The following is a 19,913-nucleotide window of genomic DNA, read 5'->3' on the forward strand; positions in this document are numbered from 1 at the left end:
CAAAGCGATCTCAGCGCTAAAGTGATCGTGACTCCTATACCTGAACATAGATTTACGACAGTCGTAGCGCTGAGGTTGGTTTGTACAACGACACCCTGTTCTGTCACCGTGAAGATCCGGGTTGGAATTGGTCTTCAGCAACCCATGCTTGTCGTAACAGGCGATTGTTACGGGATTGGGTGGTCAGCCCGCTGACCAATTGCGTGGATCGATGCTCATGGTGTCTGTCACTGGATTGTCTTGTCCAGACTCGATTATTTACAGACCGCCGTCATTCAGCTGGAATATTTCTGATGGCGTTGTTAACAAACAAACTAACTAATATGTTTTGTAAGTTCTGCAAGATATACCGTATAAAGAGGTTATATTTCTCTCCTATGCCAGGATGTGTCGGGTATAACATAAACATCATGTCACTTTTGAAGTTAACACCCAAGCCTGGCTACAGCTGTTTTAAAAAAAGAGGGTTGGATTTTGTGACCACAAGTCTGGCAGTCCTGTTGGTGGTAGGAATTATGTCAAGAGATGCGATTGTGTGTTGTAATTAATTATCTTTACACATAACTACAAGAGCGACTATACAATGTCCAAATGTACAAGTATGGTGCAAAAACGGGGGTGCGCACCATTGCAAACAAACAAACACACACACACACACACACACACATACACACACACACACACACACACACACACACACACTGGTTTGCATGGGGTGTTTTTTTAATACATTATACCTTTTGTACAATTTATGCTTATGTAAATTTGTGTCTCTTGAAACATAAGTAGATAATGTTTTGTTTATTCCATCAAAAATTAAAGAATGAAGTTTTAGTGCCAAATTTAATATTAATATTAATTTTATACAATTTAAATCACTGCAAGAACTGGCTGCATTCCATATGCACGTGGGAATTAAACTAGGGTCCTTAGCTTCATTTACAACTATACATGCCCAGCACTACACCATCTGTGCAAATTAGAACAATATAATAAAAGGGACATGTATCAATATTGGCCGTGACATGAAATGAAGATGTTTTTAACACTAGAATTTACATTCATGATGCACACACACACACATTCAACACCACCCCACCTCCACACAACCCTCACCACTACCACCACTATCACCGCCTCCCCCTCCTGTTCTGGGCATGGCATCTGGCATTTTAACAACAATCAAGTTCAAACAGAGAACTTCCCCCTAAACAACACATTAGAAGTGTGAGATGACACTATGGCAATATCGTCCTTACTGTGGTATACAGTTCTAATAACGACTGGCACTAATCTAACTAACCGCCCAACAATAGATACAATTAACCCAGACAAATTTCATCTCAACATCTACAAAGACCCCAATACAATAAATACCAAGCGTTTATTTATCAACTTAACCATCTACCGCTCCTTAAGAACACATGAACATGATATTGGCCATACCCGTCAATATGGCGAGTTTGACACGAACGTGATACGGCTATTCAGACTGACCATCAAGAGCTTGGTTTTTATGGAGTTGTACTCTGTGGCTTGCGATGCTAACACCCGATATGTGTGTATGAACACCCGTTTAATTCACCCTGTCATGTGTCCATTGAAACAAACCCTGTACGCTACCCCGGGTGGTTGTTGTCCGTGATGTCCAGTCTACAGACACACGTCCATCAAATATGTACTCCAGAAGCGGGTAGCGTCCTCAATATGGTTAAACATATTGCGGGCGTAATGGACCCGGTGCGCTACCTGGTCCTGGATTAACATAGGTCAATTCAGTATGTATCTGTTCTTATCTTCAACGGAATCTATTTTATCCGGTTTGATTTGATGACAATCGTTTCCGGAAATGTTTGAAACTAATACAGAATTTTTATTTTAACTGTTGAAGTTGCTTAGCGCGATCCAAAGAGATTTAAAGCAGTCATTCAAGATTTTAAAATTACAATAAACGTTGAGTGAATGAGTGTATGGTTTTACGCCGCTCTTGTTCCAGCAATATCACGGCGGGGGACACCAGAAATGGGCTTCACACATTGTACCCATGTGAGGAATCGAACCCGGGTCTTCGGCGTGACGAGTGAACGCTTTGACCACTAGGCTACCCGACCGCCCGAAGTTTTAATCTAACATAAGGACATTTTACAGATTACCTTATCTCCATTTACGTCAGGACCACCTCCGTGGTCTAGTTGTTGAGCGATCGCCCAGAGAGCGGAAGGCCTGGGGTTCGATCCCCGGCCGCGTCATACCAAAAGACGTTAAAAGATGGTACTTGTTGTTACCCTGTCTGGCGCTCGGCATTAAGAGGCTAAAACAAGGACTGGTCGGCTCGGAGTCAGTATACTGTGTCTGAGTGGGGTATTCATGTTAAACTGCGGCATGGTATCTCAGTGAACTAGCACTATAAATCGGCATCAATCCGGACTAGTACAAGCAGCCACACACACATAAACGTACATGCACGTCGCTATATAAGTGCAATAATCTTGGGCGCGACGTTAAACCCCATTTCACCTCACCTCACCATTTACGTCAGCCCTAACGACAAGTATAAGATACTGGGGACTATTCCCCATACAACTCACGCACCCCCTTTCCCCACCCCAAACACCCAACACAGCACCGACATGCAACAAAGCGGGCCTTCAACAAAACGACATTCAACGGAGCGCCTGACTTTTAACAGACTACTTATTGGTAAACATCAAGACAATTCGTTTTCTTTAGTGTGTCATTAAGTGTTTGCCACTGTCACAAGACAAGTCATGTATCATGGCGATATATGAGGTCACGTTCCGTCAGTGAAAGTAGAGAGACATAAATTTGCGGATGGGGAATTCTATTCAAGGGCGCCGTTCCACAAAGTGATCGGAGCGCTACGACAAATACATCCAATAAAGCCCATGCAAGTCTAGATTACTGCAATATCGGAAATTCTGAAAATGGAGAGAGGCTCTGAGCTCCTTTTCATTATATTTTTATTAAGATAATGTATAAACCGTTTTTTTTCTGTAAGATATGTTCATTTCAGAGACTAGATGTTAAACTGCTTCCAATCTTTGACACAGACGTACGGCGGTCGTAGCGCTTTGTGGCACAGGACCAAGGTTCTTTGCCAACAGACACTTTGTAAATATTTTTGTCGTAAAACGGAAAATAACGTAAGACGTATGATGACGAAGTGTGAAAAAAGAACAGGTCCGGGAATATTCACTCTGAATGATCTCTCGTTTCCCCAACCTTGCTCTAAAATGCCCGAAACTTTGACCATGGGGTTTGGTTACTGTGGGGGACAGGCAATGAATGGCCCGGGGTGGGGCATGGCATGGGATGATGGCAGGGACAATGTCTTCGGGGTAGGATAATTCCTGGGTTTGGTATCCCGAGGCTATGTGGCACTGGGGTAGGGGATCACTGACCATTATCCAGCGCCTCGTGTACCAGGGGTCAGGTAACGCCAGGAGTGTGGGCAGGGGTTACTGGACGGCTGTGGGGCATCCAGGGCTACAAATGATTCCTGGGTAGTATATCCCCAGGGTACAGGCCACGAGGGGATTACCACTGGCCTTTGTCAGGGGGTTGGCCAAACGGCGGGTCACCCTGCTGAGGGGGACACCCGATCCCCCGACGCTGTTCCTGGGGTAGGGGGAGATTGATGAACTGTCAGTCGGGTGTTTTCAGGGATTAATGTGACAAGTGTTAGAATGACTGAAAAATACGCTAATCTACCCAGAGATGTAATTATAATGAAATTATCGGTGATTTTGAAAATTACAGGTTCTAAATTTTGAAATGAGTTGAAATCAGTTTATTTTGTTGCCCGAAGCAAATGACATGGAACTTCATTAAAGTGTGGATCAGGGAGGGCTGGGTGTGTTGTTATACAGATGGTGGGGGCTCGGAGCTGTGACCTCAGCCTCTGTCTGTGGGGGCTCGGAGCCTTGACCTCAGCCTCTGTCTGTGGAGGCTCCGGGTCGGAAAGGTCATCAGTACCCGGTGTTGAGGAGCCAAGATCGGGGATCAGGTGGTTACTCATATAGACGATGGGTTATCAGCTGACATTTTAGCATAAAAAATATTTTTATAATTTCAGAGACTAAATGTTGTCCAATTCACCGTTAACGCGCGTCTATGTTTGATATTATTGATCCTGTCTATAGTTGTCGGGGAAAAAATCAATTTACTTTGATCCACAATGTCTTATTTCAAACATTCGTCATGAGTGAGTGAGTATGGTTTTACGCCTATTTTAGCAATATTCCAGCAATATCACGGCGGGGTACACTTGAAATGGGCTTCACACATTGTTCCCATGTCGGGAATCGAACCCGGGTCTTCGGCGTGGCGAGCGTACGCTTTAACCACTAGGCTACCCGACCGCCCCTCGTCATGAGTGAATACCGATATGGTTGTAAAACACAAGTAATCCATTTAATCGAGACTGTTTCCAATGACATTCGGGGTCACGGGTGGCCCAGTCGGCTAAGGCTCCGCAAATGATTGTGCAGAGTTGCGTCCCTTGGACACGCCAGAAACCTATGATCGTGGGTTCGAAACCCGATTATGTTTCTAGGTTTGTCAGCATCATACCTATGCTGGTGTGGCACACCAAAGTGGTAAACGTCTAGAACCTGACTAGGATCCTGTCTACAGTTGTCTGTCAAATCGAAGCATTTCCATCCACAATGTCTCTCAATCAAGAGTAAACAAGGATGTAATTAAAATACACAAAGAACCCCGTTAATTAAGACTTTACTGTTTCCAATGACATTCTTTTAAACGAATCGTCCGGAAAGTTGTTTTCCAGACTCACGGCTCCCAGACTAATGTTGTTTTCATGTGTTGTTTTAGCAATATTCATGCAATATCACGACTTGGACACGTGAAATGGGCTTTGCGCATGGTAGCAATGAGGGGAATTAAACCAGGGACTTCGCAATGATGAGCGAACGTTTAACCACTAGGCTACCCCGCCGCTCCCATGGGCCCCTTGAGGGTGTTCCAAACGTATATTTAGTAGCATCACACAATACATGTACGACATGACTGCAATATATGCAATGAAAGAATCGGGGTTTTTTCCTCCAATTTCATTATAATTGTGCATACAAATGTGAGAAACATGCTATTTGTAAACAAAATCTATTTTTATAGGCTTTTGTTAAACAATTCAAGGTTAGATTTACCTTTCTTTGGATTTGTTTTAGTGAGTGAGTGAGTGAGTATGGTTTTACGACGCTTTTAGCAATATTCCAGCAATATCACGGCGGGGGACACCAGAAATGGGCTTCACACATTGTACCCATGTCGGGAATCGAACCCGGGTCTTCGGCGTGACGAGCGAACGCTTTAACCACTAGGCTACCCGACCGCCCTGGATTTGTTATAACTGGAGAGGACCTGAATACCCGCTCCATATGTACAAGTGTACTCATTTATCTTATTTCCGAACCACTTAGTACGTGCATCCCAATGGTCGGACCATACACGGGCTCTAGGGTTTCACAAAGTGAGTGAGTGAGTGAGTGAGTGAGTTGGGTTTAACGCCGCTTTTAACAGTATTCGAGTCATATCACGGCGTGTCAGCTTAATGTGGGATGAAAGCCCCAAGTGACGTTTACCACTTCGGTGAAAGCCACGAGAACGGGTATGGTACTGACAAACCAAGAAACATAATCGGGTGAACCGGGATTCGAACCCACAATCATAGGTTTCTGGCGTGCCCAAGGGACGCAACTGTGCACAGCGAATTGCGGCGCCTTAGCCGACCGGGCCACCGGGCCATCCGTGCCCCCTGGTTTCACAATGTCCCTCGCCATTATGTAACTGAAATACTGTTCAACGCTGTGTTAAACCCAGCCCACTCACTCACACAAGTATCAGAAAAGATGTAGAAGCAGCCTCTTCGCTCAAATCGGAATGAAGTTATTTAATAAATTTTGATTAAGAGTTACACTGCTATTGCGTATAATTTCAATACCTAGTGAAGAATTAAATCGGCGTCAAACTCAATTCGTTCTCACACACTCACACACACACATTCCCACCGTCCTCACACTCGTAAACACACACACACACGCACGCACGCACGCACGCACGCACGCACGCACACACACACACACACACGCACGCACGCACACACACACACACACACACACACGCTCTCGCTCTTCCATACAGAATCCTAGACGATGATATTTCAGGGTCCGGGGCAGCAAGTACTATGACCTTGTCGAGGGTTACAATCCACCCCGAACAACAAATAAATCCGTTATTAAAGGGATCTAACTTGACAAGAAGGGATAATAACAGATGTAAAGGGACACCGGTTGATTGTGTGAACGCCAGGTAGACAGTGCCAGGTAGACAGCCCAGGGAGGCACAGCCTAGGTAGACAGAGCACAACGGTTAACAGAGCCCTGATCTCCGTCCCATAGCCAACCCGCCGGATATGTCACACAGCACATTAATTGTCCCTTAATACCGTCCCCTTGATGCTAGGGGTACACGCGATCCCAAATATAGGGGAATTCACCACCGTAAGTTGAAACCTCTTGCTCCCCATACATCCAGGTGACCTAACTCTCAAGGCGTAGCAACCCTTTGAAGTATTTATGCAACCAGGTGAGACTTTTAACGCTCGGGTATGAGTCTCGTCTCTGTGATCAGGTGAAACTTATATATGACAGGCCACTTTTATTTCGTTGTGCATCCTGTGTGAAAATTTAAACCATGAATTTTAAATAAGGACAGACATAGGAGTCGGGTAACTGGAGTCCATAGACAATTTGTTGCTCTTTACGGGGTATTATTGCGAGATTTGTTTATTAATGACTGATAGATTTAGTCCTTAAAAAGGGATTGCCTCTTTCAAATTACTTGTTCACGTTCTGGGACAGGTGTGAAATAAAACTTCCAACGTAATTGTAAGAGTTGTAAATTATCATCACTGTTTCCAATCCCTAACCAAATGGGATATCGCCAGTTCAGAACAGTGAGTGAGTTGGGTTTAACGTCTCTTTTAACAGTATTCCAGTTATATCGCGGCGTGTCAGCTTAATGTGGGATGAAAGCCCGAAGTGATGCAGGTCTCAGAAGTTGGCCACTTCGGTGAAATCCACGAGCACGGGTATGGTGCTGACAAACCTGGAAACATAATCGGGGCGAACCGGGATCCGAACCCACAATCATAGATTTCTGGCGTGCCCAAGGTCCACCCGTACTAACAGGGTCATTTGGGGATGTTGGGGAATATTAGGGAATATCAGGGAGTACGAGAGAAACTGAGGGAATAAGATGGAATGTGGGGAAATGGCTGGGGATACTGAGTAATAATTGGGGAATAATGATGAAAATGGGAGAAGATGAGGGAATAAGGGATATTGGTAAATTGGAATATGTGAGGGAATCTAGGGGAATAAAGGGGTCATTGGGAGGACGTGGGACCCAGCACTGAGGAGGGTGACGAGGCGATGTCGAGCACTAGTCGGTACAACATCCTCATGGCGTGTAGCACTAAGGATAGTGCAACGCATAGCCTCAAATGCACCATGTTCTTAGCATAGAAGAGTTTATCACTTGCTTTTTCCAAACTATTCTTTGCAAAAGTTGAAAATCATTTGGACCAAGAGTGTGTGAGTGAGTGAGTGAGTGAGTTTTACGCTGATTTTAACAAAATTCTATCAATATCATGGCTGAAATGAACCGGAAGTGAACTTCACACAGTGTATACCAATGTGGGAAATCGAACCCAGAACTTCGTCGTGATGTGCGAACACTTTAACCAAAAGACTATCTCACCGCCACGCCGAGTCTGGTCAGTAAACACAAATACCATTCATTTGAAACCAGTCAACAATTTCCACTCATACACCACACACAAAATAAACATTTTATTTCGAACGATAAATTTAAAAGTTGATGTTAATATGTTTCTATTGATCAATATTTCATTCTCTCTTGACCGAGGGTCAAGCGCCATGATGCCAAGAGCAGATAATCCGGTCTACTTCTTGACACCCGCTAAGTAGAACATGATTATTAATGTCAGTATATTCAGCTTAAAGCTGGAAGCGTGTCGCGACATTGTTTGTGGTGTGTCACGGAGTGATCTATGACTGCTTATTTTGTCTCAGTGTTTACTTTGACCTGTTTGTTAATCAATAAATGAGCGCTGTGCGAGCGTACACAGACATCTCAGTAAACCTCAGGAAAGTGTCTACTTGATATTTTTGTATGCTAAGCTGTTAATATTCTGTAATGGTGTCCCCTCATTAAATTTGGTCGGTTTATGGCTTTATAAGCAAACACACATTGGAAGGGGACAAGATGTTTATAAACAATTCCATATTTACGACAAGGAAGTTCTTGTTGAGGATTAAAATACGTTGATTGTTTCTGTATCTCCGAAATACCAGTTAGTGAGTTAGTGAATGAGTGAGTGAGTGAGCGAGTCGTGGCCAAGGTTTCAGCAATAATCACACAACGGGTAGTTTTCGCATATTATTCCAATGTTGGGGATCAAACAGTTGCCTTCGGCGTTAGGAGCCAACACTTCTACCACTGGGCTACCCAACCGCTCCCAGAACAATTATTAGTCAAGTTTGGGCAACCAGTGGTCGATAGTGTGAACACATTACATGAGTACGATGTCACACTGACACAACCAGATGACTATTAACTAGTTAACTATTTTATTAACCGAACCTCGCTTTCAACGACACGTTTTAAGCACTTAACGTACAGAACTAGTACCTAGGCTGGGACTTCTCACTTGCAAGGTTATATATACACACGGGAGTCCACGGGAAACGTGACTGTGACGAATCTCTGACTGGCATTCGTGACCACTCGTGTCATCTTGGACAAGCCGAATGTCGAGAAGGGCTCCTCTGAACGACCCACATTCACCTATATTCTCTCTTTATTCCCTAATAGTCCCTTATTGTTTTCGAATTACCCGATATCCCCCAATATCCCCGAGTATTCCTAAATAGTCCCTCATATTCATCAAAGTTCCTGCATCTTCATCAATATTTCATCATTTCCATCAAAATGTTCTGATATAAAATACGTTTATTAAAAAATTATTCATTGCCAGGTTTATCTCTCTACGGCCAGTCTCAACCAACAGCGGTACGTCACGTACAGTCTGCGCTACGTCCAGTCTTAACCAACAGCGATGCGTCACGTAGTCTGCGCTACGTCCAGTCTTAACCAACAGCGATACGTTACGTACATTTTGCGGTACCTCCAGTCTCAACCAAAAGCGATGTGTCACGTACACTCTTTGCTACGTTCAGTCACAGCCAACAGCGGTACGTCACGTACAGTCTTTAGTACGTTCAGTCACAGCCAACAGCGATACGTCAAGTACTGTTTTTGCTACGTTCAGTCACAGCCAACAGCGATACCTCACGTACAGCCTTGCTACGTTAAGTCACATCCAACAGCGATACGTCAAGTACAGTCTTTGCTACGTTCACTCACAACCAACAGCGATACGTCAAGTACTGTTTTTGCTACGTTCACTCACAACCAACAGTGATACGTCACGTACAGCCTTGCTACGTTAAGTCACAACCAACAGTGACACGTCACGTACAGTCTGTGCTACTTCCAGTCTCAACCAACAGCAATGCGTCACGTACACAGCCTTGCTGCGTTCAGTCACAACCCACAGTGATGCGTCACGTACAGTCTGTGCTACGTCCAGTCAATCAACCACGATTGTGACTGAACAAGGTAGACAAAAGGTTAATGGATAACAACTTCTTTATTATAATGTAATAACGACGTTTGGGTATAGATCTTTACATTGTTGTCAGTGAAGACTGATGATCGGCGTGACATAACAATAACACATAGACGCATATATATATAAATACACACAGAGTTTAAAACCAAACAAATTCAACTCAATTCAACAATTCGCTTTTAAAACCTCGCCTAATCATCTTAAACGTGACCTCATACATAACAGGACCGATACCTACTGCAATCTGCGATCGCCCATTCCAACAGCGAAACCAGTTAAAATCCCATAAAGCATTTGTTTGAGCGCCATCTACAACCTCGCTCTGACATTCTTTGCGGGTTCCACTACTTGTACGAGAACCCATCAAAGTTTATCAGATGTCGATCTACCCCCATATATCAAACACATAAACCCCGGGGTAATCCCCGTCTGTCTCCGACCCCCTTCCACACAACCCCGCAAAGGACGCGCGTGCCTTCTGCATGAAACCCCCATCGACCCGGTAGATAAATCCCCATCGTCATGGCGTAATAACCAATAACATACCATTTTCTCCGTATCCCCTTAAGTCTATTGCTTTGGTATCAAAGCATTATCATGTTTTATAGCGGAGGCTGTTTACATAGTATGGATGTCTGTGTTAGGTCGACGGCGCTGATAGGAAATAGGTAAACATGCAGCCGAGTTTAACAATCATAGGTTTGTGGAAGCACCTGTGATCATTATTTGTCTGGTAATCTTAAATCCGTTTCCTTTGTTTGTATATGTGAAATATTTGTTTATTTTAAGATCAAAGCTACTATGAAATACAGTTTGTAGGAAGCTCATTTTACTGTTACTGATAACGGGGTAACTCAGAAAACAGGCCATAGAAGCCGCAGGAGTTATGCTAGTATTAGTGAGTGAGTGAGGTTTTACACCGCTTTTAGCTCTATTCCCGCAATATCACGACGGGAGTCACCAGAAATGGGCTTCGAACATTGCACCTATGTGGGGAATCGAACCCGGACCTTCGGCTTAACAAGCGAACGCTTTATCATAAGGCTATCCCAATGCCGCTGTTAGTTTAAAGTTGTTAGGGTAACTGTTTTAAAGCCTAGAAATATTTTGCAACAAAACATGATTGATTATAATGATTTTGTGTATGAGATTTTGGCTAAAAAGACAAAAGGAATAGGCTTCCTTGTTTGTTTTGTTGTTGTTTAATTATATTTAGTCGAAAAAAGTGTCAACGTTGACAGACAATTGCCTCATAAAGAAATAATTAATGTTGTTTGTTTGTTTGTTTATAACGCCGCAGTCAGCAATATTCCAGCTATATTGCGGCGGCCTGGGGTCTGGAGGATATAAGCAAGTAGCTGTGTTAACCGTATTTCCGTGCTGCTCCCTATAAATGATTTTGATATTGGCTTGTATACAGAGCTACAGACTGTTCCATCGTGTTAGATCCCCGAACCAAATCTGCATCGCACGACACATGCTTCAGTAATGTACATGGTTTGTGATCTAACGACAAATACGACATGATTCACGCCCAAAGACACATGCCTTTAAACGAGAACATATATTTTAGATCGTGCAATAATATAAACTTATCGAGACCGGGAAAGTTTTTTTTCCAATTTTGCATTCAAAAAATCCGTACCCTCTCAATGATTCAAATCGGTAAGTACACAGAAATTTGCATGATCGAAATAAAAGCACACATATTTGAAGGCAAGTGTTTCAGGAAGCGAGTCGTGTTGCAGTTTTCATGGAATTCCGATTCATGTGCATTATGGCAGTGTGTTCAGTGAGTGAGTTGGATTTAACGCCGCTATTCACAGTATTCCAGTTATGTGACTCGGTTTCAGTTTAACGTGGGAGGAAAGCCCGAAGTGATGTAGATCTCAAACGTGCCAACTTCGGTAAAACCCACGAGCATGGGTGTGGTGCTGACAAACCTAGAAACATAATCGGGGCGAACCGGGATTTGAACCCACAATCATAAGTTTCTGGCGTGCCCAAGGGACGCAACTCTGCACAGCGAATCGCGGAAATTCTATGGGAGAGTCCGCACCTCTGTTAAGCCATCAGTGAACATGAACATCGTAACAGGGAGCAGCACAGGGGCGCTGTTGCCGCAGCTAACAAAGCTGTGATTGATATTATGTGAAACGCTATCATGCTGTCGGGGTAAAATATCACACAATCAACCAAGTCATCGATCCCCCGACGTTTCGTTTACCACTTTAAGTGGCCAAACAGCAAGGTTTTTCAATCAAGGTGTCTAACGGGATCGGGTGTTCAGGCTCACTGACTTGGTTGATGCATGTCATCGTATTCCAATTGCGTGGGTCGATGCTCCTGATGTCAGTCACGTGATTGTCTGGTCCAGAATATATAGCTTTAATATTGCTGAGTGCGGCGTTAAACAACAAACAAACTAGCTGAACTGAACTACAATCAATGTGGCCAGTATTTTCATCATGTCAGCTGTCTGTAGCAGGGAAGCCCAACGCTTTGACAGTCTTGGAAGTTCACCACCTTCGTGAACCCACAAGAAGCATATGGGGCAGACAAACCAGTGATCATAATCAGGTAGAACCTGGGATTCGAACCCACGACCAACAATTCATAGCATGAATTACGGACGCAACTCTGTAGAGCGATTTGTGCCTCTTACCATTGGGCCACCTGTTCCAGTCAAGGATTTTTTTGTGTCCAGGGTTTTAAGGAACTGGAGGAAGCGGTAATTCTGACACATGTTCAGCTACACAAGGAAATGTATAAGTTCAACACAGTCTTCAATCAACATATTGTTTGGTTTCGTCACTTCATTTATTCTCAGAAAATAAACACCGACAGTAAATGTCTCGTCCTTATCCGGAACAACAAATGAGGAACACCGCCTTTACCACATCCCCTGGGAGCAAGAATGTCATTTGCAGACAGATTTGAAACTTGGTTTCGTGTTGAAATGCGCAACCAGCACACTTCCATAGGTATCTGTAGACGGGAGCACAGTCCGGCATTCTCGCACATACTCCTGTAGGTTGGTGGCTTATCGTTAAATACCTGCGTTAATCCCCACGCGCAACGCCGTCGCGCGGGCTTGTATACACTGCCATAATCATGTTAATCTCGCCAGGATAAACTGATAAATCACACTGTTTACCTGTCGTTTGTATTTGTATTGCAGCGTCTCTTCGATTAGGGTTATTTGTGTAAAGAAATTTACTTTTTAACATTGTGTATTCTATAAAGAATGTGTTTGTGGTATGCTTAGTGTATCCACTGCTACATTCACAGAAAGTTTGTCTTCCTTTTTTTATATTTACTTTACTATTTGTCTTTTTTTCTTCCATACGTTCAAATTTGATATTTGGCGTGGTAGAAACACCTACACCTACACCTTCACCTACACCTACACCTACACCTACACCTACACCTACACCTACACCTACACCTTCGTTCGTTCGTTCGTTCGTTCATTCATTCATTCGCAGACAAGACTGTTGTGTGGTCGATGTTAGTGTCTCACATAACTCCGTACAGATGTGCCCATACATTATACAACAAGAAAAGACGAAATAAGTACAGGACGAAAAAAGGAGCGGAATCAGTAATGTAAAAATTACATCGTATACAAACTCCTTCATTCATGACATGATAATATGCGCATGCTTATAACAAACAAACAAAAGCCTAAAGCGGAACTACAAATAATGCGTAAACGAAAACAACCATTTTATGACATCATTTATTTTCCAAAGGAACAATGTTCCTTTGTGACAATATGTTCTTTTATACCACTGTCAAATCTCATGATAAATGTATGCAATATCTGGTCGCAATCCTCAGATTAAACCTCGAACCACGCGCACGCCGGACATGATGCATCTCCTAACGCCATATGTGTCTTATTTGTCCCATATGTCAACATTCCGTCAATCTTGACATGATGTATAAACCTTATGGCATCCTCCGCAATAGACAATAGATGCCACCTCTGTAACAACCCCGTAACGAGCTCACGTGCCACTGACAGCCAAATCTCGTCACGTACAAATGAGAGATTGCGAGATTTTGCGTAATTGACCACGTGATCTTGCTGTGTTAATGGCGGCCTTTGCCAACGTTAGCTAAGCGTGGGCGTGATTTGTTAGATAGATTGTTGTGAATGTAAGCGTCTAATAGTTCCGAGTGTGATTGTAGCTGGATGGGGGTGTTGTACTGACTGTTTCCAGCTGTGACGTCAGGAGTTGTATACTTTCACAGATGTTGTATGTCGAGCATCTGTTACCATTGTATCTAGATTAGACACGGAAAATCTTAATTTTGTTATTAACATAAATAAACATATAAATAATTAGGATAATGCTTTAAACAATCAAACGCACAAAGCACAGCAAGATATTTGTTTAATTGTTATTTCAGTGTTTTTTAATATAATCTGAATACGCCAGTGACAAGAAGTTGCATGTAACTGGGACATAAAAATTCTTTTCATTAATTTATTTTGGAAGCCAGTACATTTTGTGATTAATCCCCTGAGCAGCCTAGCCGGAATTCAGCGTTTTATATAAACCGATCATCATCGTCGTCGTCGACTTTCATTGAAAGCGCTCGTAAATCAAGGAATAGAATCGATTTTCGTAAATATTTTTCAACATCCTTTACTAATTTTAGATATTTGATATTTTTTGGCATTATTTCCAGCAACGTGAATTAAGCATTGTGGTACAAATCGCACACATATTCGTTTCATTTTGACAAGTAACAGCAGATAAATTGTGATTTTTCAGTACATGTATACCGTCCTAGCGAATATGTCCCGAGCAACCAATGATGGGGGCAATAACCGGACAGATGGATCGGATGGTCACGCCCGGTGACTTGGTTGATTGCGTGATTGATTTTACCCTAACGACGTGAGACGTTGTTCAAACCACCAATCACTGGTTTGTCTGCCCCGGCTCTGTTACACATAGGCTCCCTACATAGATCTTGAATATTACTGGGTCAGGCGTTCAGCAACAGCAATATAGAGTAAAACACGCGTTATTAAGTGATAAATAACCACACCCGGTGTTCCGTGAAATCTTGCTGCGATATCGAGGAAACGACGTGTAGGGCGGGCTTATATATCTGTACATACAGAGAATAAGGTTAAGGTAGGAAGTAGGAATTATCTGTCCTCAGTTAAATGCTTTGTAAGGTTCCAGATTTGACAGATAATCCGTACTTCCGAGTTGCGAGGAGGTTATTCTTTTTAGTGAACTCAGCATTTTTTCTCAGAAAATGTCGACAGCTCCTGCTCTCACGCTGAGACAGCGGCTTAGCTGGCTAGTTGTTGAACGACGTCACTGAACATGATTTTGCCTCATCTAACTAACATCTAGTCTCTGAAATGCAGAAAGAAACAGTTGTTCAGTTATCTTAATAAAAATATAATAAAAGGGAACCCAGTGTCTCTCTTCATTTTCAGATACTGATACTGCAGTAATCTAGACTTGCCAAACATTATAGACTTGCATGAGCTGTATTTGATATATATTTGTATCAGGGTTTGTAAAACAGACTACCTCTATCCGTGCTCCTATGGATAATATAAAGCAATAATACCTGACATAACTGTGGTCCAGGTAATGTTATTATTTTACATACGACATCAGGATCTACGGAGTGGTTTCCCACTTTACACAAGGAGGGAACTCAGCCGCTCCCATATCTGTGGTCATCCCTACAGTCAGTACCAATCCCACTATGTCGACGGTGGTGGTACATTCTTAAGGGTTGAAAGTTTCCGATGTAAATCGAAAGTTGACAATAGACCTTACAAAACAGTGAATGCGTGATATTGCCTTGGTATAGGTAACCGAGACGCGTCTCTGTTTGAGATGGTCGGAAGAGAGTCCAGCGTTGTCTTCCCACACTCCTCGCACCCGCCAGATATGGATGACATTCCTGTATCCACCCCCTCGTACAACTCCTCTCCTTTAATTCCTCCCCACCCTACCCAACCCGTACATCACCCACCCTACCCGAATTCCCCCCTTCTGCCTCCCTGGTATAACAACCCCTTCCTGAATCCCTTCCCTCGTAGTACAACCCCTTCCCCTCACTACAACCCCCCCCCCCCCTCCCCCTCCACTCTCCCGTACACCCCCTCCTTGAATCTCTTCCAGCATAGGACAACCCCACCTTGAACCTCACCGCCACCGCCCCCGCACCCTCCCCAAAAGCTCAACGCCTACCCTGGTACAACAACTCCTCACAGAATCCCCTCCCTTGTACGACATCCCAACCTTGATCCCACCCCACCCCTCTCCATCACAACATCCCCAACTGTTCTCCAACCCAGCCAGTATAATGAAGCACGACAAGCGTCAACTCCCTGGGTTTTAATCAAGTGTGATTCGATGCCAAACACATGTGTAGCCCGAACCTACGGATCTGTTGACATAACTTGAATACTGTTCAAGGCGGCGTTAAACCCAACTCACTCACTCACTTACTATAGCTGATATAATATTCAAAGCGATTTACCCATTTTTAAAATATTATTATAAGTGTTTTCTGAGGCCACCTCAAAACAATCCTTTGAGTAACAGAATATCAGCGAGTAAATAATAAATTGGCTCATAATTGACGTAAATATATAGCGGCGTCAATCGTTGTTCGTAATATCACTCACTGGACTTACAAACAAAAAATAGTTTTTTGGACCAACAAATATCCATTTAAAAAGCGTGGGAGAATCGGTTTTCATATTATACCTGAGAAATATTTCCCACCAAGAACACCATAGACCTATTTTCTGTTACATGCTTTTATCAAATGTATACTATTTATTGCAGAGCTAGGCGGCCCGAAGATATGTGCTATGCTATTGGTGGGCGGATGGAGCGAGCGGGAGTGGGTGGGATAGGCAAGGAGTCCAGACATCTTCATCCGACTTGTGTTTTAATCGCCACTGTATCAAGACCTGCAAATGTGTTATCTGCACAATCAAAATAAACAGACCCTTTTGAAAGTTTCTTTTGAGGAAAAAACTATTTTTGTCCCTCAGCACCCATTCTTAGAGTTGTGCGCCAAGTCTTTGGGAAGCGTGTAACGTGGGACTTGTTTCTTATCACTCAGTCACCTGTTTTTAAACACTGAGGTAGGCAGAGCGTTTTCAATATAACAAAACATTGTGTATTATTTGTGTCTATACCATACGGTATCGACATTCTGTCTTTCCCCTACCGCTAAATGTATATAATTTCGCATGGGAACACACTAAGAACTATGAAAAATGATATTTGAAACAATATAATCATGCAAGCAGTATATGTACAATGGACGAGGAATGATAAGGGCTATTTTCAGTAAACGTTTTACCAATTCTCAAACGTTTGAAAAATATGAAATTTACAGAAAGTGTTCACATGGCTGATAAATGGCATCTTGTCGTTTATATAGTTGAAAATTTGGTCATTTAGACTTACAACAGCATCATAGAACAGTAAATATTCTACTGTAGGGGAGGGGGAGCGTTATTTTGCGGCATCTTTCTTCAAAGAGTGAGTGACGCGCAACACCATTGTCAGAAATATTCCAGCTACATCACGGCTCCCTGTCACTGACCAAGTCGGAACCAGGCGAACTAGTGAGTAATAACGTGAGCATCCACGCTACCGAGGTACGATGACACGCAATCCTCCTTCTCAGTGCGTGACCACACAATCCACCGTAGTCGCTTCTTGCGACCAACAACCTTCTGTGACCCGTGACCCAAGATAAAGAAATTTCACCAAAACCTTCACTCACTCAATGACTTTACAATTGCTATAAACATAAACAAAAATGAATAATGGAGAGAAAAATATTTTCGAATATATTTTGTCATCAGTTTCAAAATGTGCATTTGAGGGTCTAAGTTTTAGATTCGGTCGATGATGAGATTCTGAGAGACATATAGGAATCCTGTGTTTGACCTTCCAGTAAATGTGCTGGTTTTCAAGCACTTCATCACACAGAACAATAAACCTTTCATCTCGAATTCTGATCCCCTAAAAACAATAGTAGTTAAATGTGAATTGAATATTCAAAAATACTTTTTTGGGCTTTGTTGAATTATGAATGCTCCAGCGTTTATAATTATTTCATTGCACGTCCTCCCTTAGTCTGTCTTACATACCCTGATACAAATATATATATCAAATACAGCCCATGCAAGTCTATAATGTTTGGTAAGTCTAGATTACTGCAGTATCATGAAAATGAAGAGAGTCACTGGGCTCCCTTTTATCATATTTTGTTTATAACTGAACGACTGCTTTTTTCTGTACGATATGTTCATTTCAGAGACTAGATGTTAGTCTAGTCCTCCCTCCTCTGTGGAGCCAGTGAATCATTTTCTGTAGCGATTCCTGATGAAGTATTGCCATTGGCTTTCAAGCCCATTATTTGTTGTTGCTGTTACATTAATCTTCCCTTACGTGTGTGTTCGTTGTTCCGCAAGCTTAACCACGTCTAATAACATATTACCCATACTCCACCACGTCACCGCTTTGTTCATTATGTCACACTGCGCATGTCACACCATATATCATAGCCTTGCTCCAATTAATTAAGGCTGCACCGAAAGATATGTCCATGGATGGGTAGTAATGGATAATAGGCAAGTCTAGATATGTGGACAGTAAGGACTCCAGTCTCTTATAGGGGCAGCTTGTTCTTATCATTTACATAATCTAGAAATTATGATTTAAACTAATAATAATTCTCTTAGAGACTTGAGAAAGTCTACATGTATCACTACGTAGTGATTTACATTTATACATTCATCATTTTTCATAATGAATCAGGACCGGTGAGAGAGTGAGTTTTGTTTTATGCCGCTTTTATATATTCAAGACATACAGCGGATAGAACCAGGAATGGCGTTAATAATTGTAGTGGTTACGGGTGGCCCAGTCGTCTAAGGAATAAAATTCGCTGTTCGTTTGTTCAGTGTAGTGAGGTCTGCATCACTTCAGGTTTTCCTTCCACATCAAACAGAAACTCCGTGATTATTATGTCTCTGAACCACATGCAGCACATGTGGTGTCTCCTTAGGCAAGTGACTGCCTCTGTTCACCCAGCAGTGAACGGGTACCCGGTAGGATGAAATGGTAATTTGGCTGTCAACCTTCTAGCGCCTCACAGGCAGCTTGCGTTGTATACTCCCTAGGGAGCTGAGAATGAAAATCGAGTGCCCATTGATTTATTGACAGGGGTAATAATGTAGCGCTTTGAGCATGCTTTAGGGCGTGGATTTGTCGCATTATACATATGGATATTATAATCATCAACATCATCATCACTATCATCATCATTATTGTTAAGTTATTTTATATTTTGTATATTCAAAAATCCTTTTCATAAAATTAATAAACCTTCGACAATATTATTCTCGACAAAGACATTTTTCTATTCTCTGTAATAATCATGAACTCATTATTTCTACGAACACAAACAGACCAATTGTATTGAAAATGTTCTTAGACTTTAATTTAATGCAATAGTTATACTTCGAAGATCGACCTAAAAATGTCACGATGACCTCACATAAATTGTCGACTAGACAGAAATACAAAGATGGTAGATATCTTTTTCCAGAACGTCACTTTAATGTGCGCTAAAACAACTTATAGGGACATTTGCTGGCGTGACAGAATTTCTACAAAAACATTTTTTGCCGAGTTTGTCATGTTTAGAAGGCGTATCCATGGTAACTCAATATTATCTGCATATGCAATGTTTAACCGAACACACATCTCGGAACCGCCGGGGTCGAGAATGTCACCCTCAAATGCCTGCGCTTTTCTTTTAAATGTCATCCCCCTGTCGTACATTTATTCCCATTTTTTGTTCCTGAGAGTTTGGAATAAAAGGATAAACCACAATGTCTGAGACTAAGGAATGTCCCTCCATGCACAGTGAACAAACATAATCGTAAATGTCAAGAAAACGCACGCCACATTTCTTGAAAACTAACATAAACTGACATGTATCTTTAAAACAAACATTCTTTGACAGTGAAGAACAAAAATAGCGGCATGTCAGGGTGCATTAGTGAAAATATTTAATAAAAAAGTACACAAAACTGAGAAATCAACATGCTTTATCTTACTTATTCCCC

Source organism: Haliotis cracherodii, unplaced genomic scaffold, assembly GCF_022045235.1.
Source record: "Haliotis cracherodii isolate W230 unplaced genomic scaffold, xgHalCrac1.p SCAF_15, whole genome shotgun sequence".
Lineage (NCBI taxonomy): Eukaryota > Metazoa > Mollusca > Gastropoda > Lepetellida > Haliotidae > Haliotis > Haliotis cracherodii.